The 25,157-nt window shown below is 35.3% G+C and overlaps 1 protein-coding gene across 2 annotated transcripts in view; it reads left to right on the top strand.

The window, feature by feature from the left end:
• Positions 1 to 25,157, top strand: part of LOC126878423 (mothers against decapentaplegic homolog 4) — a 215,755-nt gene that overhangs the window by 146,602 nt on the left and 43,996 nt on the right. For both annotated transcript variants that reach the window (XM_050646462.1, XM_050646468.1), the window contains exon 3: positions 8,900 to 8,946. The gene's annotated coding sequence lies outside the window, so the exon portion shown is untranslated. The remainder of the gene's footprint in view (positions 1 to 8,899; positions 8,947 to 25,157) is intronic.

Here is a 25,157-nt window from a genome sequence, read left to right as displayed (position 1 = left end):
TAGGACCTTTTTGTTTTAAATTTTATGTAGAATCCTTTAGAAACGGCATAGTTTTAGAAATATTGACGAAAAACGTAAAAATCTCCGAATTTACCGATTTCTTCCCCCTCTCCCCCCAAACCCGACGCTGAAAATGGTGTGTGTGACTTTTTTCTTAACATTATGTGGACCATATAGAACAATTTGGTGTTGGAGGATAACTTTCACTTTGGATGTCAGGGTTTGGCTCTAGTTATAAGTTATACCATACTATTAATGCATGTTTATACACAGAGGCGGCTCTAGCCTATGTAGCGCCCGTGTGCAGTCGATGCCCTGGCGCCCTTTGGTAGACGCGCAGTCAAAATTAATGGAATAGTTGAATAGGTATTACCTACCTAGTACTAGTACATAGAGTATTAGAGGGTATTAGGTACGCTTATAATGCAAACAAAAATCCAGATGCAAATAATGCAATATTAAATGATGTCGGGAGCCAATATGTATTCACGGCATCAGAACAACCTACCCAAATCTGTTAAAAATATTTAATTAAAAAAGAACTTTTTAAAATGAACCTTTAAAAATATGATCGGCTAAAAAAGTGCTTACATGAAGCTGCATTCGAAGCGTTAGGAGAAAAATCCTCAAATAACACTCATCACCCTTGGTTTACAGATTCTTTAAAACAAAAGACGAGGGAAAAAAGAAGTATATCAAAAATGGCTCAATACCAATTGCTCAGAAGACCGAAAAACCTATGCAAGAATAAGAATGGAAACAAAAAAAGAAGTGATTAAAACCAAAGAATATATGTGGCTGAAGAAATGTCAAGAATTAGACACTCTTATGGGAGGAAAAAAAGCGGAGAAGCTTGGAGAACAATATCAAATACAAGACAAAACGTATAAGACAGATGCCAGATATCCCTTATAAATATAAACGAGTGGGAAACATACTTTAAAAACCTATTGCAAGAGAATAGACAGGAATATGTAAGGCAAACTATCATCGACCCAAACAACCTGGAATGAAAAAACTGGAACAACTAGAAGATATAACAATTGAAGAACTAGAACTAACGTTAAGAGAAATGAAAAACGATAAAACTCCTGGTCCCGAAGGTATTCCAATTGAACTCATCAAGCACAGCACGACACAAGCAAAAGAAATTTTAGTTGAAATATTCAACTCATGCTTTTCAGGCAATAGTGACCTGCCCTCTGAGTGGAAAAAGTCCATAACTACCTTTACATACAAAAAGGGTGGTAGAAAAAATTGTAGTAATTACAAAGGCATTGGTGTGACCAGCTCAGTTGGAAGACAGTACGGACGTATAATAAAGAAACGGATAGAAAAGGAGTCGCAAGAGTCCGGAGATCAAAGTGGATTTAGGGCAGGAAGATCATGCACAGATAACATTTTCTGCATAAGGCAACTACTAGAAAAACGTTCTGCTAGAAATCTGGAAGCTCACATGGTATTTGTAGACTTAAAAAAAGCATACGATACCGTTCCCAGAGAAAAAAATGTTTAAGGTATTACAAATAACCACTTTAAATAGAAAATAGATCCAAACAATAAAAGATCTCTATGCTAATGCAACAACAGGAATTGGAACGGAACTTTCAAATACCTTTAAAACTTCGAAAGACCTTTTACAGGGATACTGTCTGTCGCCCACTTTATTTACAATTTACCTTACACATGTGTTAGAATATTGGACTAGGAAATGCCACACAATGGGCATACCAGTAGGAGATTCTTATTTGTATACGTTGATATTTGCTGACGACCAAGTTGTGATTGCTGCTGATAAAGAAGACGCCAGTTACATGATTAGAAAATTGAAAGAGGAGTAACGAAAGTGGGGTTTGGAAATGAGCATTGAGAAAACTAAATACCTTGTAGTCGGAAGTGATACTGAAGACTTAGAATTAGAAGGGGAATACATAAAAGGATGTGAAAAATTTAAATATCTAGGTTCTATTTTTGACAAAAACTCCACATGCGATCAAGATATAGAATATCGAATAAGTCAAGAAAGAAAAGCTATAAAACAGCTGATTGGCATTTGGTGGAGTAAAGGATTGCAAAATCAGACAAAGAAAAGAATCTACCAAACTATCGTGGAAGGAATTGTCCTGTACAACTCGGAAGTGTGGGAAGTAAAAGACCGACAAAATAAAAGACTTCAAGCTTTAGGAATGGACGGCAATCTTTAATCTGGACGGGCGAGTGGCAATCTATAAATCGCGCTTAAGTGTCAATGTAATTTTTCATTAATCGTTTTAAAGCATATTTTATGTTGAAACAAAGTAAAGGACCCGCTCTTTGGCGCTCGGCGCCCCCCAACATCCCGGCGCCCGTGTGCACCGCACACCCTGCACAATAGGTAAAGCCGCCTCTGACTCAGATATAAAAAAGTTATATGGATAAAACGAAACTTGCCAGCAAGCAGTTTAAGCATTCAGGAATCATTTTCAAGAAATTTAAATTTACGACCCTATTTTGATTATAATCGCTTCCCGTATTAAGTTACTTTTATGTGGCGCTCATTGTATTATTAATTTTCTTATCTTAATTGGCAACTAACATGTCAATCTCGACAAAAAAGTATATCTACTAAATAAATTATTTTTCAAACTCTTTCAAACTAGTTTGACAAACAGTTTGAATTTTCAAACCTGTACGATTGACCAGTTTGACTTGACTTGAAATATTTGTCAGAAGGATTGACTTGAGTTTGACTTGAAATTAAGTCAAACTCAAGTCCAGTTCAAACATTCAAGTCAAACTTGTGCAACTCTATTTCTCACCCGAGCTTAATAATATAGATAGAGTATTTGTGGGATATGCTTAAAAGAAAAATTAGAGCTCGCCGGGATAATCCACAAAACACCGCACAATAGTTTAATTGTCTCATTTACTACATAATCTTCCCCCGGAGCTATATTATTTTTCATATTTTTGAGAGCATGTTGAATTTCCTCCCGTGATATAATATCCGGTATATCCTCCGATCCTCAAAGGTACATAATTTAGAATCAGAGGATTGCAGACATTACTTGATGTGATTCAAAACCTCATTCTAGTTATCCCTAACCTGTTAACCTGTTTTGCGGGCGCGCCAGGTTTCCCCAACAAGACTCTGCATAACCGGCAGAGTCTACGAGAAGTGTACGGTAAATTGAAGCTGTAATTACAAAGAAAGAAATATAATATGTATGTCTTTGTACTCACTTTATAACGCTTAAAAAATTACGGGATCTGGATTTCAATGCATATTTTTTTTATAATTCTCGTATCAAAGTTACGCGTGAAGTTAGTCATATTGATGACAGTTGGGGAAACATCCGCGACCCCTGTTTCGCATTAAAGGCGACAGGACATGTGTTTTGTGTTTGAAATGGATATCGGCTGTTGACAGGAGATATAAGTTTGGAGTTTGAAAAAATACAAAATTTGTGATGAAAATTTGAAAACATTTTTTCATTTACATCGCTATTTGTTATATCTGTCAATTAAGAGCTAATGATTGTGCTATTAGAAAGAAAACAGAAATTACAGTTGTTGCCTTGAAACGGAAATAGGTCAAGAAGTCTTATCATCCGCGTCTCTATTTATTTCAGACTTCTAGTTATTCACTGGTATTGATAAGAAACTCCACACCAATCGTGGGTTTTTGTTTCGCTAATAAATACATACTTATTGTGCGAACTGGCTGATCAATCACATTCAGTTATCACAGTGAGCGTTGGCATGTGACGCACATGGAACAAACCTTGCTTGTATCGACGCCAACGGTAATTGGAAAAAAATTACAGTGCTAGCAAGGTTGCCACACCTTCGAATATGTCTGCAGGGAATGAGAAATTGTTCATAGAAAATATAGCTCTGAAGTTACAATATTTACATGATTAGAAACTACAATAACGGGAATCCATAAACCAGATAACAATTATTATTATCTTACTTGGTTAGGTCAAGTTGTGTTTCGATTTAATAGTAATTTTTGTTTTCGAGTCACAGGTTTGATGGAGTATTTTTGCTATTTAATTTATTGTGAATACCACTATACTTATTGAGGAGAGATAGTTATTCATAACTCACTAAACATTATTCGAAAGAAGATCAATGCAGGGATTTTACAAGGTACTGTTCTGAATCTACTGCTCTTCTTGAGTTGTACGACCGACATTCCAACAATTTAGTTACCTTTCTTCCACTTTTATCGACGATTATGCCCTTATTGCCTCATGAAGGTCCGGAAATAGCAAAAACTATGTGACATAGGTAAAAGCTGTGTACATAATATTTATTTCATCTCTGACGAAATCCGTTGTTGAATTCCTTTTTTTGTCCTGTCAATTATTGAACGTACAGTGTGTAAACGAATGGGTACTAAATAGAAAAAAGACTGAAATAATCACTTAAACAGAAATAACGGAATCTGCAGAGGAAACTGTCGGAAAATCCAAAAGGCAAAGAAATGCTGAATGGTATGATGATGAATGCAGAACTGCAGTAGAGGAAAAAAGGCAAGCTAGGCTTAAGCAACTTCAAAGAAATAGCAGAGAAAATAACGAAAAGAAAATACAAGCGACTAGAATATGCAGAAGAAGAAAAAGAGAGGCTTTGAATAAATAAGTACAAGAAATCCTAGAACATAACAACAGACACGAAAGCAGAAAATTCTATAAAAGAATAAAAGAAAGCACACAGTCATTTAGACCAAAATTGACAATATGCAAAGACAGAGAACTACTAACAGGGAAACAAAAAATTATAATGAGATGGAAAGAATACTTCGAGGAAAACCTAAATGCAGACAATGGAAATGATCAAAACGAGACAATATTATATTATACGGCGCAGCAGCACATTGAAAATCCGAGTTATGAAGAAGTAGTTCAAATAATATGGAAACTAAAAAACAGTAAAGCGCCAGGAACTGACGAAGTTCCGGCAGAATTGTTGAAATATGGAGGATCCGAACTCTCGGGAAGAATCCATTACCTGATAGTTGGTATGAAGCAAGGAGCAAATGCCGGAGGAATGGGCAGTTAGTCTTATACAGCCAATAAAAGGAGATAAGAGAAAATTCCAGAATTACAGACCAATCACATTGTTAAAAATATACAAAATCCTTTCTGGCATTATCTACAATAGATTGTCAGAATACTCCGAAAATATAATTGGTGATTATCATAATGGATTCAGACCAAATAGAGCCAGTACTACAGACAACATATTCATACTAAGAACAATACAAGAGAAAGCTTATGAATACGACATAGAACTATATAATATATACAGTGCGTCCATAAAGTAACGCATAAATTCATTAATTCGTAAACCGGCGACTTTAAGGAAAAATCCCGACACAGGTCGATTTTTATTTTTAATTTCCCATTTTTTGGCATATATATCATACTAGTGACGCCATCCATCTGGGCGTGATGACGTAATCGATGATTTTTTTAAATGAGAATAGGGGTCATGTGATAGCTCATTTGAAAGGGTATTCAATTCTCTATTCCATAATATAAACATTAACATAATTATTTGTACAAGGTGTTGAAAAAACATTTTTTTAATTAAAATAATTGAGACAAAAAGAAGAATGTATGTAATTTATCTGATTCAAAATACGTTTTAATGTTGTCAGAAAACAGGAAAAATGTTTATTTGACAAATAAATATTGTTTTTCGCTTAAATTCAATGTTAAAGCTGCCACCCACCTGTCTCTTGTAAGTTATAACATTTCGTTTAAGCGAAAATCAATGTTTATTTGTCAAATAAATTTTTTTCTTCTGTTTTCTGACAGTAGTAAAACGCATTTTGAATTAAATAAATTACATACATTCTTCTTTTTGTCTCAATTATTTTAATTAAAAAAATATTTTTTGAACACCCTGTATAAATAATTATGTTAATATTTACATTACTGAATAGAGAATTCAATACCCTTTCAAATAAGCTATCACATGACCCCTATTATCATTTAAAAAAATCATCGATTACGTCATCACGCCTAGACGGATGACGTCACTAGTATGATGTATATTCCAAAAAATCGTAATTTAAATATAAAAGTCGACCTGTTTCGGGATTTTTCCTTAAAGTCGTCGGTTTACGAAATATCGAATTTATGCGTTACTTTATGGACGCACTGTATTGTATATACAGTGCTAGTCAAAAGTCCTACCCCCCTCGTATCTTTTGAACGGTTATACCTATAATAGTGAAATTTGGAGGGAGAAAATAAACGGACGTAAGCTTCTTAACTAGTCATGACAGGTGACGTAATAGTGACAGATGACGTTACAGAGCCACTGTGACCGATAATTTTAAATGGGACCTTATGGCAAGTGATACCTCGCTTGAAAGGTATTCAAAATACTTATTCAGTCATACTAATTTTGTTTGAGTTTAAGCTAATTTTGATGAATAAATCAAATAAATATTAAATTGGAGTTTCGCATTAAATTAATAAAAATTCAAAATTCCGCATATAATTCCTTGTCAAAAAGGTTTACGTTAACGTAAAATCTACTAGAGAATTGAAAAACGTCAACCTTTTTGACAAAAAACCATAGGCGGACAGTTAAATTTTTATTAATTAAATGCGAAACTAAAATATTATATTCATTTAATTTATTCACCAAAATTCAAATCAACTTAAACCCAAATAAATCACATAATATGACTGAATAGGTATTTTGAATACCTTTCAAACGAGGTATCACTTGCCATAGGGTCCCATTTAAAATTATCGGTCACAGTGGCTCTGCAACGTCATCTGTCACTATTAGGTCACCTGTCATGATTAGTTAAGAAGCTCACGTCCGTTTATTTCCTCCCTCCAAATTTCACTAATACAGGTATAACCGTCCAAAAGATACGAGGGGGGTAGGACTTTTGACTAGCACTGTATAGTCTTTAAACAAGCTTTTGATAGTATGAAAAAAGACAAAATGCTGGAAGACCTCCATAATCTAGGTATACCAAAAAATATATCAGCCTCATAAAAATGACGTTGAAGGGTTCAAAAACCGCAGTTAGAGTAGATGGAGAACTGTCTCCCCTGTTTGACATCAACATGGGGGTGAGACAGGGAGACGCACTTTCAACCATGCTGTTCAACCTAGTTTTTGAGGCCATTATTAGTAGAAGTAAGACACGACTAATGGAAACGTTCAATAAAATTGGTCCTGAAGCACAAAAAAGAGGGCTTAAAATAAACGAAACAAAAACTAAGTACATGACCATCAAAAGAACACCTGCTCTTGAACGTGTGGATGCCTTCACATATCTGGGCACAGAAATCATTCAGTAGAATTCCGTCAGTAGCGAAATTAATGCACGTATTTCCAGTGGAAATCGAACATACTAGTGGAAATCGTACATACTATGTTAATAAAAGATTGATGACATCGAAATTATTAGACAAAAGAACCAAAATGACAGTCTACAAAACCTTGATTAGACCCGTAATAACCTATGGTTGTGAAACCTGGGTAATGACGAAAAAAGATGAAACCCAACTCAGGACATTCGAGAGAAAGATACTGAGAAAAGTATATGGCCCGGTGCAAGAGGAAGACGGCACATGGAGAATCAGGAGAAACGACGAGGTTAATGAACTGAATGAAGGGTAAGATATTGTAAGATTTGAGTAAGGTAGTATTTTTAATGCTTGTATTGTAATGGAATATTTTAAGTGTTTTTTTGTTTTATTTTTGTTATTATGACTTTAAATTTAAATTGTATATACATATCATAAAATATCTCAATTTTAACTGTATATTAGGGTTACCTAATTTTGAATAAATTCTTCTTCTTCTTAAAAAAAGATTTGTGAAAAGTCAAAGACTGTCATGGCTGGGACATGTTCAGCGACAAGAAGATACGAAAACGACAAAGAAGATATTACAGTGGAAGCCGTAGGAAGGCGAAAAAAGGAAGGCCCAGGATGAGATGGTTGGATGACTTGGAAGACGACCTGAAAACCATGAATATAAGACAGTGAAAGAGAATGACACAAGAGAGATCTGAATGGAACGACATAGCCAGACAGGCAAAGGCCCATCCAGGGTTATGATGCCAAAAGAAAAAGAAGAACCACTTAAACAGAATGGGGGAGTCACGGGTGGTCAAAATAGCAAGAGATAAATCACCAACCGGTAGAGGTATCGGCCGACCGCGCAAAAGTTGGAGTGACAACCTTCTATAAGTTATCAATACGCAAATAAACAAGCAGCTTTGCTTATAAAGAGAAAGAAGAAAAATAATTATTGATTATATTTTTTCTTGGCTCTTCGATATCCTACATCCTTGTTTTTCTTTGTAGTACGGATATTCTGATTATTTTTCTGATGTAATCTTTTAAAACTTACTTCCTATGAGGTCCGCATGTACATAGTGTATTTTATTTATTGTATAATATCTCTATCAGTAATTGATTTTTTCTACAACCGTGTTAAAAATGCAATTTTTAGCACTCCATGCGTGCGTTAAAAACGCTACTTTAAGGCACTAGTGCTTTAATAAAATTTTATGGCACTGCAATTCGTATTGACCGTATAGACAATTTTGATGTAATGTCAAAAGAATATAAAAATGGAATATCAGTCAAGTTCAATTAAAAGTTTTTGTAGATATTGTCCTGTAATTACGTTTGTAGAAAAAATATTGTATGATATGCGTGTTAAAAAGTACATTCTTAAGGCACTCATGTGAATTGCAGAACTCGCTATCGCTCATTCTGCAAATCTTCACATGCGTGCCTTAAACGTGTACTTTTAACACTTATATCATAAATAACTATTACAATGGTTTTAGTAAATATTGATCCAGTTTTTACATAGGTACTATAAACAATTCAATGACAATAAAATTTGTTTTTTTTTTCAGATTGATGATGACATAAGTCCATTAGAAAGAAAACCATAATATTTTCGGTAAGAATCATGATATGTCGATGCCTCAGAAGCCAATCGGTGTAAGTCAATAAGTGTTTAAAATGAGATAAAGATGTTTCTGACAATAAATAGTTGCAGAAATATAAGTAGTTATTAAAAAGAAATAAACTCTATTTATCATATTATGGGTAACATATTCATAAATACAAACAAGGAAATAATAATATTATTATACATAATATATAATAAATAATATATAATATAATAAGTGTTATATCTCATAAGTCATTTTTAGGGAGAATGTGACTTACACCGTTTGACTTCTGAGGCATCCAGTACACATTTTAACTTTTAAAAGTATCCTAAAAACAACTGTACTGTTTGCCTGAAAAAAAATGTTGATAAATCTATTTTTTGAATATTAATTTGAGCAAAACAATAATTATGTTTACGGGTCGTGAATTACTTTTTTCTTCTTTATTCATGCTACGTCAAGTTTTTGTGAAATCTAACCAACTTCCAAGTTATTCTAAGTTGATTTTAACAATATGTACAAAACTAGTAGTATTAACTACAATGAAGGTATAACCTTGGTACTATTGAGGAAGGATATACGGTGCATCCATAAAGTATCGCATAAATTCATTATTTCGTAAACCGGTGACTTTAAGGAAAAATCCCGAAACATGTCGATTTTTATTTTTAAATTATGATTTTTTGACATATATATCATACTAGTGACGTCATCCATCTGGGCGTGATGACGTAATCGATGATTTTTCTAAATGAGAAGAGGGGTCATGTGATAGCTCATTTAAAAGGGTATTTAATTCTCTATTCAATAATATAAACATTAACATAATTATTTATGCAGTGTCCAAAAAAATATTTTTTAAATTAAATTAATTGACATAAAAAGATGAATGTATGTAATTTGTTTATTTGTTAATACATTTTACTGCTGTCAGAAAACAGAAAAATGTTTTATTTGAAAAATAAACATTGATTTTCGCTTAAACGAAATGTTCAAACTGTCAAGAGGCAGGTGGGTGGCAGTTTAAATTTGAATTTAAGCGAGAAGCAATATTTATTTGTCAAATAAACATTTTTTTCCTGTTTTCCGACAACAGTAAAACGTATTTTGAATTAAATAAATTATATACATTCTTCTTTTTGCCTCAATTAATTTAATTAAAACATTTTTTTGAACGCCCTGTATAAATAATTATGTTAATGTTTATATTAGTGAATAGAGAATTGAATGCCCTTTCAAATGAGCTATCACATGACCCCTATTCTCATTTAAAAAAATCATCGATTACCTCATCACGCCCAGATGGATGACGTCACTAGTATGATATACAGTGCTGTTTTTGTGACGGTACGCGCCGGTACGCCGTACCGGCACCTTTTGGGACAATAAATAAAAGTTATTTTTTTCATTTTAATTGTGGCTTATTTCCCATATAAATAATTAATAATAAATAAAAAAACAACCAAATTATAGACAAATTCCTGAATTTTTTTCTTTGCTCCAAAATAGCTTTAAAACGCCCCTATTGAGGCTAAATTTAAAAAGTTTTCCCGGGGGCAGACCCTCTTATGAACGCTCCCCAGACCCCCCGGAACATAGCGTACCGGAACCTCTATTGTTACAAAAACAGCACTGATGATATATATGCCAAAAAATCATAATTTAAAAATAAAAATCGACCTGTTTCGGGATTTTTCTTAAAGCCGCCGGTTTACGAAATAATAAATTTATGCGTTACTTTACGGACGCACTGTAGAATACATAGTGGAATAACAGGAATATTCTTTACAATTATGTTATAGTAAGGTCAAGACTCAAAAGAATTGCGTGCGCAATATTAACATTACATAATATCATTGACTCAGTGTAAGCTTTAAACAGAAAATATTGCATTATACCGGGTGTCCATTTATATATTTTCCCCCATTTTAACTGCCTATATCTCCTAAATGACTCAAGATAGAAATATGCGGTTTTCGCTGAAATGTTTTATTTTAGTAAAAGTTTTGTTTGGATGGATTGAATGTTTTATATCGCTTTTAAATAAAAAATGTCGGGATTTTTGAAAAAAAAACGTTGACTTTTTTTATTGAAACACCCAGTATATTTTTTTTTTGTAAATTGAAAGAACGGTCATTCACCTATCCAGCGATATAAAGTTTTTTAAAATTGGTTGTCAAATGACTGAGCAATTAATTTTTGAAAATGAGAGATGCAATGTGGAAATCACATAACATAATATCAATTTGCTTAGTTATGTTATATATATATATATATATATATATATATATATATATATATATATATATATATATATATATATATATATATATAACTATATAGTATATATCCAACGTGGATATATACTATATCCACGTTGCACTTCTTTCTCATTTTAAAAATTAATTACTCAGCAATTTGACAACCGATTTTAAAAAACTTTATATCGCTGGATAGGTGAATGACCGTTCTTTCAATTTACAAAAAATATATACTGGGTATTCTATTAAAAAAAAAATCAACAAAGTTTTTTTCAAAAATCCGCCATTTTTTTTTTCGTAATTGAAAGCGATATAGAAAACTCAATCCATTCAGACAAAACTTTTACTAAAATAAAACATTTCAGCGAAAACTGCATATTTCTATCTTGAGCCGTTTAGAAGTTATAGGCAGAAAATGGGGGAAAATATAATTGGACACCCGGTATTATAGATTAAAAAATATTGTGGGTGCTTTTTTACTTTAAAAGGCTGTAGTGATCTGATATTTCGTTATGAGTTGTTTGTTGTCCTCGGATAGGAAGCGTATTTTAACTTTTGTACTTCTTTCAATCTTTGTGTGACGACAATTATTATTATTTGATATGTAAATATGACCACTAACGAGGACCTTCATAGTAATTTCTGCGATTCTAATCCGATTCTTATTCTGCCCGGTGCAGTCGTCAACAATTTTTCTTTTTTTACAATGTTGGAAATTATAACCTCTAGTTCTTCTTCTTCTTCAGCCTGTTTGCATCCACTCCTGGACAAAGGTCTCCACCCCATGAGTTCTCCACTCTTCTCTGTTTTGTGCTATTTGGTGACAGTTTCTCCCCACTTTCGCTTGGATGTCGTCAAGCCATCGTTTTTGTGGCCTTCCTATACTACAACTGGGTTCGCGTGGTCTCAAATGTACAATGTTTCTCGTCCACCTGTCGTTATTTTGCCGTGCCACGTATCCTACCCAGTTCCATTTCATTTGCGCAATTCTTCCAATTGCATCTTCCACCTTCGTCCTGCTTCACACGTGCTCGTTTGGTATATGTTCTCTCAGAGGTACTCCCAACATAGCTCGTTCGATGGCCCTCTGTGTTGTTCTTAACCTATTGGTTGATAACTCTGTAAGAGTCACGGTCTCCATTTCACAAGTCATAACTGGTAGAATACAACTGATGAATAACCTTTTTTTGGATTTATTGGTATCTTTTTGTGTCACGCTAACCTCTATTCTACATTCACACTCAAGATGCAGTAGAAGTAAACAAACCGAGACACCTTAACTGTTACAAGGGGCACTCCTGAATCATGATTTAAAATGTGTATACATTGTAAATCACATATGATGATTTACAAATTTTATACATTGTAAATCATGATTCAGGAGTGCTCCTTGTAACAGTTAACGTGTTTCGGCTTGTTTACTTCTACTGCATCTTGATTGTGAATGTAGAGTAGTTAGTGCGACATAATTTCTTTAGAACCTCTGAAAGCTTCGGTTTCAGAGTGAGTGAGTTAACCTTTGAATCATTTAATAATACTTTTTCTAGATCTTTTGCTTTTATACTTCACTTCCCGGATCTCTGATGAAAGGAAACACCTTCTTTATGGTTGGTTTAAGCTTTTTTCTATGTCATTCTAATGCAATGGTGACTTCAACTTATCAAAAACAATCCAAAGACCATTTTGTCCCATTTCCTGGCTCTTACATGTCTTACCTAATACACAGAGGAATCAGAAAGTGCAGAATGAATGAAGACGCGTTGTTTAATATTAATTAGTATGTTAGTATATTAATATTAACACTTAAGAAAGTGCAGAAGGCTGGGGTGTATTAATATCCTGTAGTAAAGGCAAATTTGAATAATGTTGTTCCACTAGGAGGATACACCTCTGTATTTTAAGCATATATTTCTGCAATCTGATTATTCTTCAAATACTGATTTTGAGCCACTATTATTTGAGGTACTCCCTATAATTGCTATTAGTCCGTTCTTTAACGGTAAAATATTGCAAAACCTCTAAATTTTAAAAAACCGCTTGGATTGACATGAAATTTGGCATACACATAGCTGACAAGTCAAAGAAAAAAAGTGATATTGTGCCGATATGTGCTTTTGCCTTGGGGGGTGGTTTTCACCCCCTCTTGGGGGTGAAAAAATATTCGTCCAAATGGATAAACTGGCTAATTTTAAGTAACTTTTGTTCCATAGAGTTTTTTCACCAAGTCAATACTTTTCGAGTTATTTGGCAGTAAATATGTTCATTTTTTTCAACAAAATAACCACGCTTTTAGACGGTTTTTCGCAAATAACTCAAATAGTAAGTATTTTGTCGAAAAAACATTCTTAGCAAAAATATAGCCTGTAAAAAATTTAAAAAAATGGTGTATATAGCACGTCTCTATACCTAGTAAAAGCAGAGTTATAGCTAATGAAAAATAGGTTCATATTCGTCAAATTCCAAATGGAATACTTTAACGTGAAATAACCAAAAATGAAGCACATTTCGGGGAAAACTCATTACAACTTATTTAAAGTGTTTAAAAAAAGCTTCATTTTTGTTTTATAAAAAAAAATTTCTATCATCAAAAGTAAACAAGTTACACTCAAAATAAAGTTAGTCTTATTTTGTTTTTGTAAAAAAATCGAGAAAATCACTTCCTAATTAGTATCTTAAATGAACTTAATCGTTACGACTTCACAAGTTTCTTGACTCGTGTATGTATTGTTTTAGTCCTGCCGCCAGGGGGGTACAACGGCCTCCTTAATTCAGATGGACTTACCCAAGTTTTTTTTATGTATTTTGACCCGTAGAACACAAATTTTTTGGGTAACAGTTGATCCGGATGTCGATACGTTTGTTATAAACAAAGAACTTAAGGAATTACATAACAGCGATTTTTCGCAAAACAAAACTTTTTTTGTATTTTTTGGGTGATTCTCAGCAAAAAATGGTCTTACAAGTTTTTTCGTAGGATGCATAGTTTTAGAGATAAACGCGGTTGAACTTTCAAAAAATCGAAAAAGTGCAATTTTTTAACCCGAATAACTTTTGATTAAAAAATAAAATAGCAATTCTGCTTACCGCATTTGAAAATTCAAGTCAAATTCTATCGGTTTTGATTATTTACATTGCTAAAGATTAAATTTTTATTTGTTAAACAAAGCCATAAACACATAGTGTTTCCCGTGCCCAATGCATGCGTTTTAATGTACGTAATCTACGTAGAAATTGTCTGTATGCGCTCTACTCGTTCGATTTCAAATGGGAAATGCATTGAAAACATCATTCATTCACTATGTGTTTATAGCTTTGTTAAACAAAAAAAAATTTTCTAATCAAAACCGATAGAATTTGACTTGAATTTTCAAATGCGGTAAGCAGAATTGCTATTTTATTTTTCAATCAAAAGTTATTCGGGTTCAAAAATTGCAATTTTTCGATTTTTTGAAAGTTCAACCGCGTTTATGTCGAAAACTGTGCATCCTACGAAAAAACTAAAAATATTTTTTGCTTAGAATGACCCAAAAAATACAAAACGATGTTTTGTTTTGCAAAAAATCGCTGTTATGTGATTCCTCAAGTTCTTTGTTTATAACAATCTTATCGACATCCAGATCGACTGTTACCCAAAAAATTCGTGTTCTACGGGTCAAAATACATAAAAAAAAACTTGGGTAAGTCAATCTGAATTAAGGAGGCCGTTGTACCCCCACTGGCGACAGGACTATTTATATGATCTGTAAGTTTCATCTGTTCAAAGTCCTTATTATTGAAAGGGCTGTAGTTAAAAGGGGTTGAACGAGTCACTGATCACAAGTTGCTTATTAGGGGGTGATCTTCCCGATTTTTTTTTGCAACAACAAAAGGGACCAACTTTATTTTGAGCGTAACTTGCTTAAATTTAATGCTAGAAGCTTTTTGTAAAAACAGAAATAAATATTTTTTTAAACACTTTAAAAAAGTTAAAATGGGTTTCCCCAAAAAGTGCTTAATTTTTTGGATATTTCACGTCGAAATATTCTATTTGAAATTTGGTGAATATGAATCTATTTTTCATTGGCTATAATTCTGGTTCTACGAGATCCAGAGACCTAACGCGTACACCATTTTTTTTACTGTTTTATAGGCTATATTTTTGCTAAGATCGTTTTTTTCGACAAAATACTTACTTTTTGAGTTATTTCCGAAAAACCGTCTAAAAATGTGGTTATTTTGTTGAAAAATGAACATATTCACTCGCAAATAACTCGAAAAGTGTTGACTTGGCGAAAAATCTCTATAGAACAAAAGTTACTTAAAATTAGTCAGTTTACCCATTTCCGGACTTATTTTGGACATATATTTTTTCACCCCCAAAAGGGGGTGAAAGTCACCCCCAGGGCAAAAGCACACATCGGCACAATATCACTTTTTTTCTTTGACATGTAAGCTATACGTATGCCAAATATCATGTCAATCCAAGAGGTTCTTTAAAATTTAGAGCAAAAACCGTGAAAGAATGTACTATATATATATATATATATATATATATATATATATATATATATATATATATATATATATATATATATATATATATATTTGTACCAATATATATTATATATACCAGTATATATATATATATATATATATATAAAACACTTTTGAGTTTCGGTGGGTTGGAGTCAATAAAAAGGGGCTGTTAGAATACTATTTTTTATTACTCGAGCTTTCATCACGTTATAATATATTTAAATAAATTACTTTTAGCTACTTGTCGATGTAGGCTGATTTTTTCACTGACATTGACTTTTTGTATTAAAATGTTTTCCAATTTACCGATCATACAAATTCAAAATTCATTTCAAAAAAAATTTAAATCTTTTGGCCATTAATTTATATTATGCAGTCTGGGAAGAATTCATTTTATGGATATTAATAGTTTTCCTCTTATTTATATGTATTAATGTTAGCAAGTTTTAATAACCAATCTAGATTTATCTGGTGAGTTATATTTTTACATGATCTTTGTTTCCACTTTATCAGTTACTTTTTAGCTCTTGAAAATGAATGTAAACACATTCGAAAGCTCGAGTAATAAAAAATAGTATTCTAACAGCCCCTTTTTATTGACTCCAACCCACCGAAACTCAAAAGTGTTTTTTATAAACAAGTCAACAAAGTACTTCTTTTTTAAAAAAAAGACTAAGTTTTCACTATAATGGCATATAACATATCCCACCAGAATGAAAACAATGGGAACCTTCTCTGGTTACACCTCCGAGGCTTCTACAATTTGCAAGCCATACGGATGCTGAGACTAAGGAAGATGAGGGAATTCTACAATTTACAATTCACGTCACATCTGCTCAGCGCGGTAAAGTTCCAACGAGACTGGTTCCCTTCATACTCCACACAGAGTAAATGTAAATCAAAAATGAATAACCATTTTCAATTTCGTTGCAAAACGAAAATACAGCCGAACCATATTCCAGTCCAATCAGAGAGTGCTGCAAGCACCTCTACCGGTTTCGAAACTTATTAGTCTCTCATCAGGAGGCACATATGCTGCTCTCCCTGATCCAACCAAAACAAACCCCAGCGTGCAGTCCCGAATTGCAACGAACGAAATGGCATAGATGCCCTAGCGGCAACTGCTAGCAAAAGACTAAGTTTTCACTATAATGGCATATAACATATCCCACCAGAATGAAAACAATGGGAACCTTCTCTGGTTACACCTCCGAGGCTTCTACAATTTGCAAGCCATACGGATGCTGAGACTAAGGAAGATGAGGGAATTCTACAATTTACAATTCACGTCACATCTGCTCAGCGCGGTAAAGTTCCAACGAGACTGGTTCCCTTCATACTCCACACAGAGTAAATGTAAATCAAAAATGAATAACCATTTTCAATTTCGTTGCAAAACGAAAATACAGCCGAACCATATTCCAGTCCAATCAGAGAGTGCTGCAAGCACCTCTACCGGTTTCGAAACTTATTAGTCTCTCATCAGGAGGCACATATGCTGCTCTCCCTGATCCAACCAAAACAAACCCCAGCGTGCAGTCCCGAATTGCAACGAACGAAATGGCATAGATGCCCTAGCGGCAACTGCTAGCAAAAGACTAAGTTTTCACTATAATGGCATATAACATATCCCACCAGAATGAAAACAATGGGAACCTTCTCTGGTTACACCTCCGAGGCTTCTACAATTTGCAAGCCATACGGATGCTGAGACTAAGGAAGATGAGGGAATTCTACAATTTACAATTCACGTCACATCTGCTCAGCGCGGTAAAGTTCCAACGAGACTGGTTCCCTTCATACTCCACACAGAGTAAATGTAAATCAAAAATGAATAACCATTTTCAATTTCGTTGCAAAACGAAAATACAGCCGAACCATATTCCAGTCCAATCAGAGAGTGCTGCAAGCACCTCTACCGGTTTCGAAACTTATTAGTCTCTCATCAGGAGGCACATATGCTGCTCTCCCTGATCCAACCAAAACAAACCCCAGCGTGCAGTCCCGAATTGCAACGAACGAAATGGCATAGATGCCCTAGCGGCAACTGCTAGCAAAAGACTAAGTTTTCACTATAATGGCATATAACATATCCCACCAGAATGAAAACAATGGGAACCTTCTCTGGTTACACCTCCGAGGCTTCTACAATTTGCAAGCCATACGGATGCTGAGACTAAGGAAGATGAGGGAATTCTACAATTTACAATTCACGTCACATCTGCTCAGCGCGGTAAAGTTCCAACGAGACTGGTTCCCTTCATACTCCACACAGAGTAAATGTAAATCAAAAATGAATAACCATTTTCAATTTCGTTGCAAAACGAAAATACAGCCGAACCATATTCCAGTCCAATCAGAGAGTGCTGCAAGCACCTCTACCGGTTTCGAAACTTATTAGTCTCTCATCAGGAGGCACATATGCTGCTCTCCCTGATCCAACCAAAACAAACCCCAGCGTGCAGTCCCGAATTGAAAATGGTTATTCATTTTTGATTTACATTTACTCTGTGTGGAGTATGAAGGGAACCAGTCTCGTTGGAACTTTACCGCGCTGAGCAGATGTGACGTGAATTGTAAATTGTAGAATTCCCTCATCTTCCTTAGTCTCAGCATCCGTATGGCTTGCAAATTGTAGAAGCCTCGGAGGTGTAACCAGAGAAGGTTCCCATTGTTTTCATTCTGGTGGGATATGTTATATGCCATTATAGTGAAAACTTAGTCTTTTGCTAGCAGTTGCCGCTAGGGCATCTATGCCATTTCGTTCGTTGCAATTCGGGACTGCACGCTGGGGTTTGTTTTGGTTGGATCAGGGAGAGCAGCATATGTGCCTCCTGATGAGAGACTAATAAGTTTCGAAACCGGTAGAGGTGCTTGCAGCACTCTCTGATTGGACTGGAATATGGTTCGGCTGTATTTTCGTTTTGCAACGAAATTGAAAATGGTTATTCATTTTTGATTTACATTTACTCTGTGTGGAGTATGAAGGGAACCAGTCTCGTTGGAACTTTACCGCGCTGAGCAGATGTGACGTGAATTGTAAATTGTAGAATTCCCTCATCTTCCTTAGTCTCAGCATCCGTATGGCTTGCAAATTGTAGAAGCCTCGGAGGTGTAACCAGAGAAGGTTCCCATTGTTTTCATTCTGGTGGGATATGTTATATGCCATTATAGTGAAAACTTAGTCTTTTGCTAGCAGTTGCCGCTAGGGCATCTATGCCATTTCGTTCGTTGCAATTCGGGACTGCACGCTGGGGTTTGTTTTGGTTGGATCAGGGAGAGCAGCATATGTGCCTCCTGATGAGAGACTAATAAGTTTCGAAACCGGTAGAGGTGCTTGCAGCACTCTCTGATTGGACTGGAATATGGTTCGGCTGTATTTTCGTTTTGCAACGAAATTGAAAATGGTTATTCATTTTTGATTTACATTTACTCTGTGTGGAGTATGAAGGGAACCAGTCTCGTTGGAACTTTACCGCGCTGAGCAGATGTGACGTGAATTGTAAATTGTAGAATTCCCTCATCTTCCTTAGTCTCAGCATCCGTATGGCTTGCAAATTGTAGAAGCCTCGGAGGTGTAACCAGAGAAGGTTCCCATTGTTTTCATTCTGGTGGGATATGTTATATGCCATTATAGTGAAAACTTAGTCTTTTGCTAGCAGTTGCCGCTAGGGCATCTATGCCATTTCGTTCGTTGCAATTCGGGACTGCACGCTGGGGTTTGTTTTGGTTGGATCAGGGAGAGCAGCATATGTGCCTCCTGATGAGAGACTAATAAGTTTCGAAACCGGTAGAGGTGCTTGCAGCACTCTCTGATTGGACTGGAATATGGTTCGGCTGTATTTTCGTTTTGCAACGAAATTGAAAATGGTTATTCATTTTTGATTTACATTTACTCTGTGTGGAGTATGAAGGGAACCAGTCTCGTTGGAACTTTACCGCGCTGAGCAGATGTGACGTGAATTGTAAATTGTAGAATTCCCTCATCTTCCTTAGTCTCAGCATCCGTATGGCTTGCAAATTGTAGAAGCCTCGGAGGTGTAACCAGAGAAGGTTCCCATTGTTTTCATTCTGGTGGGATATGTTATATGCCATTATAGTGAAAACTTAGTCTTTTGCTAGCAGTTGCCGCTAGGGCATCTATGCCATTTCGTTCGTTGCAATTCGGGACTGCACGCTGGGGTTTGTTTTGGTTGGATCAGGGAGAGCAGCATATGTGCCTCCTGATGAGAGACTAATAAGTTTCGAAACCGGTAGAGGTGCTTGCAGCACTCTCTGATTGGACTGGAATATGGTTCGGCTGTATTTTCGTTTTGCAACGAAATTGAAAATGGTTATTCATTTTTGATTTACATTTACTCTGTGTGGAGTATGAAGGGAACCAGTCTCGTTGGAACTTTACCGCGCTGAGCAGATGTGACGTGAATTGTAAATTGTAGAATTCCCTCATCTTCCTTAGTCTCAGCATCCGTATGGCTTGCAAATTGTAGAAGCCTCGGAGGTGTAACCAGAGAAGGTTCCCATTGTTTTCATTCTGGTGGGATATGTTATATGCCATTATAGTGAAAACTTAGTCTTTTGCTAGCAGTTGCCGCTAGGGCATCTATGCCATTTCGTTCGTTGCAATTCGGGACTGCACGCTGGGGTTTGTTTTGGTTGGATCAGGGAGAGCAGCATATGTGCCTCCTGATGAGAGACTAATAAGTTTCGAAACCGGTAGAGGTGCTTGCAGCACTCTCTGATTGGACTGGAATATGGTTCGGCTGTATTTTCGTTTTGCAACGAAATTGAAAATGGTTATTCATTTTTGATTTACATTTACTCTGTGTGGAGTATGAAGGGAACCAGTCTCGTTGGAACTTTACCGCGCTGAGCAGATGTGACGTGAATTGTAAATTGTAGAATTCCCTCATCTTCCTTAGTCTCAGCATCCGTATGGCTTGCAAATTGTAGAAGCCTCGGAGGTGTAACCAGAGAAGGTTCCCATTGTTTTCATTCTGGTGGGATATGTTATATGCCATTATAGTGAAAACTTAGTCTTTTGCTAGCAGTTGCCGCTAGGGCATCTATGCCATTTCGTTCGTTGCAATTCGGGACTGCACGCTGGGGTTTGTTTTGGTTGGATCAGGGAGAGCAGCATATGTGCCTCCTGATGAGAGACTAATAAGTTTCGAAACCGGTAGAGGTGCTTGCAGCACTCTCTGATTGGACTGGAATATGGTTCGGCTGTATTTTCGTTTTGCAACGAAATTGAAAATGGTTATTCATTTTTGATTTACATTTACTCTGTGTGGAGTATGAAGGGAACCAGTCTCGTTGGAACTTTACCGCGCTGAGCAGATGTGACGTGAATTGTAAATTGTAGAATTCCCTCATCTTCCTTAGTCTCAGCATCCGTATGGCTTGCAAATTGTAGAAGCCTCGGAGGTGTAACCAGAGAAGGTTCCCATTGTTTTCATTCTGGTGGGATATGTTATATGCCATTATAGTGAAAACTTAGTCTTTTGCTAGCAGTTGCCGCTAGGGCATCTATGCCATTTCGTTCGTTGCAATTCGGGACTGCACGCTGGGGTTTGTTTTGGTTGGATCAGGGAGAGCAGCATATGTGCCTCCTGATGAGAGACTAATAAGTTTCGAAACCGGTAGAGGTGCTTGCAGCACTCTCTGATTGGACTGGAATATGGTTCGGCTGTATTTTCGTTTTGCAACGAAATTGAAAATGGTTATTCATTTTTGATTTACATTTACTCTGTGTGGAGTATGAAGGGAACCAGTCTCGTTGGAACTTTACCGCGCTGAGCAGATGTGACGTGAATTGTAAATTGTAGAATTCCCTCATCTTCCTTAGTCTCAGCATCCGTATGGCTTGCAAATTGTAGAAGCCTCGGAGGTGTAACCAGAGAAGGTTCCCATTGTTTTCATTCTGGTGGGATATGTTATATGCCATTATAGTGAAAACTTAGTCTTTTGCTAGCAGTTGCCGCTAGGGCATCTATGCCATTTCGTTCGTTGCAATTCGGGACTGCACGCTGGGGTTTGTTTTGGTTGGATCAGGGAGAGCAGCATATGTGCCTCCTGATGAGAGACTAATAAGTTTCGAAACCGGTAGAGGTGCTTGCAGCACTCTCTGATTGGACTGGAATATGGTTCGGCTGTATTTTCGTTTTGCAACGAAATTGAAAATGGTTATTCATTTTTGATTTTTACTTCTTTTTTCTTTATATATATATATATATATATATATATATATATATATATATATATATATATATATATATATATCATGCCCTTTTATTCAGGAGTGAACTTTTTCAATCATATCCGAAAAAGCCAGTTTTTGTTCCATTACGTTCATCTTTTGTGCTTATATACCATGTTTACATTTAGCAACTCAATTTTTACTGTCAGAAATGGACTAACTGAACTGAGCGGTCGATTTATCTGACAATATCTGAACTGTCAAAATGATCTATTAAGAGACGATTTTACAGTTTGGTACACTATTTTTGTGTTAGCTACTTAACTATCGGATAATCGTCGTACAAAAGTCCCCGTATTTAATCGTTATTTCGTCCAATTATAATTTCTCCCAAAATTGTTTCTTCACAATTATTTACTGTGAATTATTAAAAAAATGTTGATTTCGTTTACGTTAATCACACCCGATGAATCGTATAGCTATCGTTGTTTAAAATGCCCCGGATTAAGAATTTTAATGTGAGTGTTTTCGAACAAAGGTAAATACTGGTTGATAAATAATGGAAAAATGTAAGCAATAAGGCAATAACGGCCCCTGAGCCCCATAGCACCAGACACAATTTAAAAACGATTACAGAAAGACGGCTTTAGGCGGACACACTAACATTATTTTCCAATTAGTTATGCCAATGTAAATTTTCTCTTTTCAACAATGGCGAGTACATCTCGCTTGTAGGTACCTGATTTTTGTAACTGCTTTGTTTAATTAATATCTACGTAGGTACTTTACGTAAATGGGGTATGGTCGCCGAGGTTAAGGTCAAAAGGTCGATCAACAATGCAGTTGTAGAAGTAGATTTTCATTATCAATGTAAATTTTGTTTGTAAAGCAAATTCAAAAACTAAAAGAAAGTAAAATACATAATATGTAAGTTAAATTTTTTGGTGGATTCTACTATACATTTTACTGTAGATAAAATGTCCAGGTTTCACAGCTAATAACATAACTAAATTAATATTGCGGTGTATGAAACGTAAGCGTTTATTGATGTTGAATGGCTGGTTACATAATAGGTTTCACATTTTGATAAATGCTCATCCTGTCTGTTCTATTCGAGATTTAACATCTAACTAAACCAATATCTAAGCCGGATTTTAGCCAAGAACCCAGGTGTAACTTCTTCAGAATTTCTACGTCTTGCATATATTCTTATGCCTGGTAATTCCGTGGGTATTTAATTAAGACAGTGTCGGATCCAATGGGGGTGTCACGGGGTCGTGAACCCCCTCCCCCAGACGAAAGTAAATATCAATTCAGTAATCCTAAAAAAAGAAAAACCGAGAGCCGTCAAACAAAAAAAATGTATTCGAATCCAAACAATAATTGAAAACCCACTTATCCTAGGGGTGGTAAGACATAAGTGACCTTGCATCAGAGAAAAGATTAAATCACACTCAAGATCCATGACTTCCCCCAAAAAAAATTCTGGATCCGCTACTGAATTGAGACGCCATTTATATTAACAACGTTGCCTGTATTTTGTAAAAAGGATAGTTCGCATCCCTGGCGGACTCGTATCAGTATTTCGTCCATTTATTTTTTGTTCTACCCTTGCGAATTCTCTGTTCCCGATATAAGTTTTTTAAGGATTGAATATCGTTGTTGTCTAGGCTTTACTCTTGTAGAATGTTAAAAGCATTGGGTGTTCTACTCTATCGAAAGCCTTTTCATAGTCAATGAAACTGATATTTTTTGTTGGTCTCAATAATTTTGTAATGGAAGAAAAAACCCAATGTTGCTTCAACGCTAAAGTCGAAATTCAATAGGATTGTCAGGGTATCGCTTAAACACGATAGACTCTGGAGGGGCCCGAGACGAGCGACGAGTGTTTTCAATGATAGCGTGTACATTTTTAAAATAAGAGAGAATAAGGGCTAATAAACAAATAAATGTATAGCCGCTTGCCATCAAGTGTTTACAAACTACAAAATCTTTGCCCTGACAATCCTGTTGAATTCGAACTATAGGTCCCATTCCCTTTCAAAACATAAAACGGTCCGTTATGTTATCTAAGGCCATCTCAATATTCGATAATAAAGTATTTTAAGCATGATTTTTAGAACATGGCTCATTAAGCTAATTAAATTGAAGTGTTCACATTTGTTTGTGTTGCTATTTGTTGGGATAGGAATACCAACCAAGATGCCAACCAATCTTGTGGAATCCCAACGGATTTATAGATTTCATTAAACAGTCTCAGTAGCATAAGGGTGTTTTCTTAGTCCTCTAATTTGAATATTTCTGATTGTACTTCATCTAGACCACTGACTGTTCCCGTTTTACTATTTTAATTGCTCTGGTGACCTAAGTATACAAGGTGCTTCTTCTAGATCTTTATGTGTTTGTTGTTGAAATATCTGGATAAATTTGCATTGCAAACAGTTCTTCTCCGTATTCATTTCAACGCTTACATACTCTGTCTTTGTCTATTGTACTGGATTTTATCTAGTGCTTTTATTATCCACGCTGGCGTGTCCTACCTAGAGATTTAACATATCTGAAAAAAACGGGAAAAATTGAAAAAAAAACAGTTTTTTTCCTTTTTTCTCCAGACCACTGGAAAAATTGGAAAAATGGGAACATTTAAATATTTTTTCATTGAGACTTGAAACGTGAAAAAATGCCAATTTTAAACTCGTTTAAGTATGTTTTGTAAAAATAATAATAATAATATCTAAGATATAAGTACAAACATGATGTATATACGGTGAAAAATTATAATTATTATCTAATAATTCAAAGTATCAAAACCGAAACTTCAAACGTAGAAAGTACATTATTTAACCAAAGCGCTCAGTGGTTATTTTAATCTGAATCTTCAGACCAAGCATCTGATTCAGACTCGAACCCTGCCTCATCATCCTGGACGGATAAAACAACATGATTTTTGTCAGTTTCTTCTAAAAGTGGATCTGGTCTAGCATCGTAAATGAATATCTGATTTTCGTTTATAACCAAATTTAAATGAATAGCAACAACTTCTGAATTTTATCCTGTGATAATATATTTCGTTTGCTTGTATGTATGAGGCTGTGTAAAGACCAGTTTCTTTCTGAAGAGGCGGAAGATGGAAATTGGCACAAGTTGCTGCGATGTACACAAACTTTGCCACCATATAACGGGATGAGTATTATTCGCACTATCCCATAAAGAATTTAGACCAAAAGAATCCAGTTTTTGT

This window comes from Diabrotica virgifera, chromosome 1 (assembly GCF_917563875.1).
Source record: "Diabrotica virgifera virgifera chromosome 1, PGI_DIABVI_V3a".
NCBI classification, from domain to species: domain Eukaryota; kingdom Metazoa; phylum Arthropoda; class Insecta; order Coleoptera; family Chrysomelidae; genus Diabrotica; species Diabrotica virgifera.
This window is presented reverse-complemented; position numbering and strand designations above follow the sequence as displayed.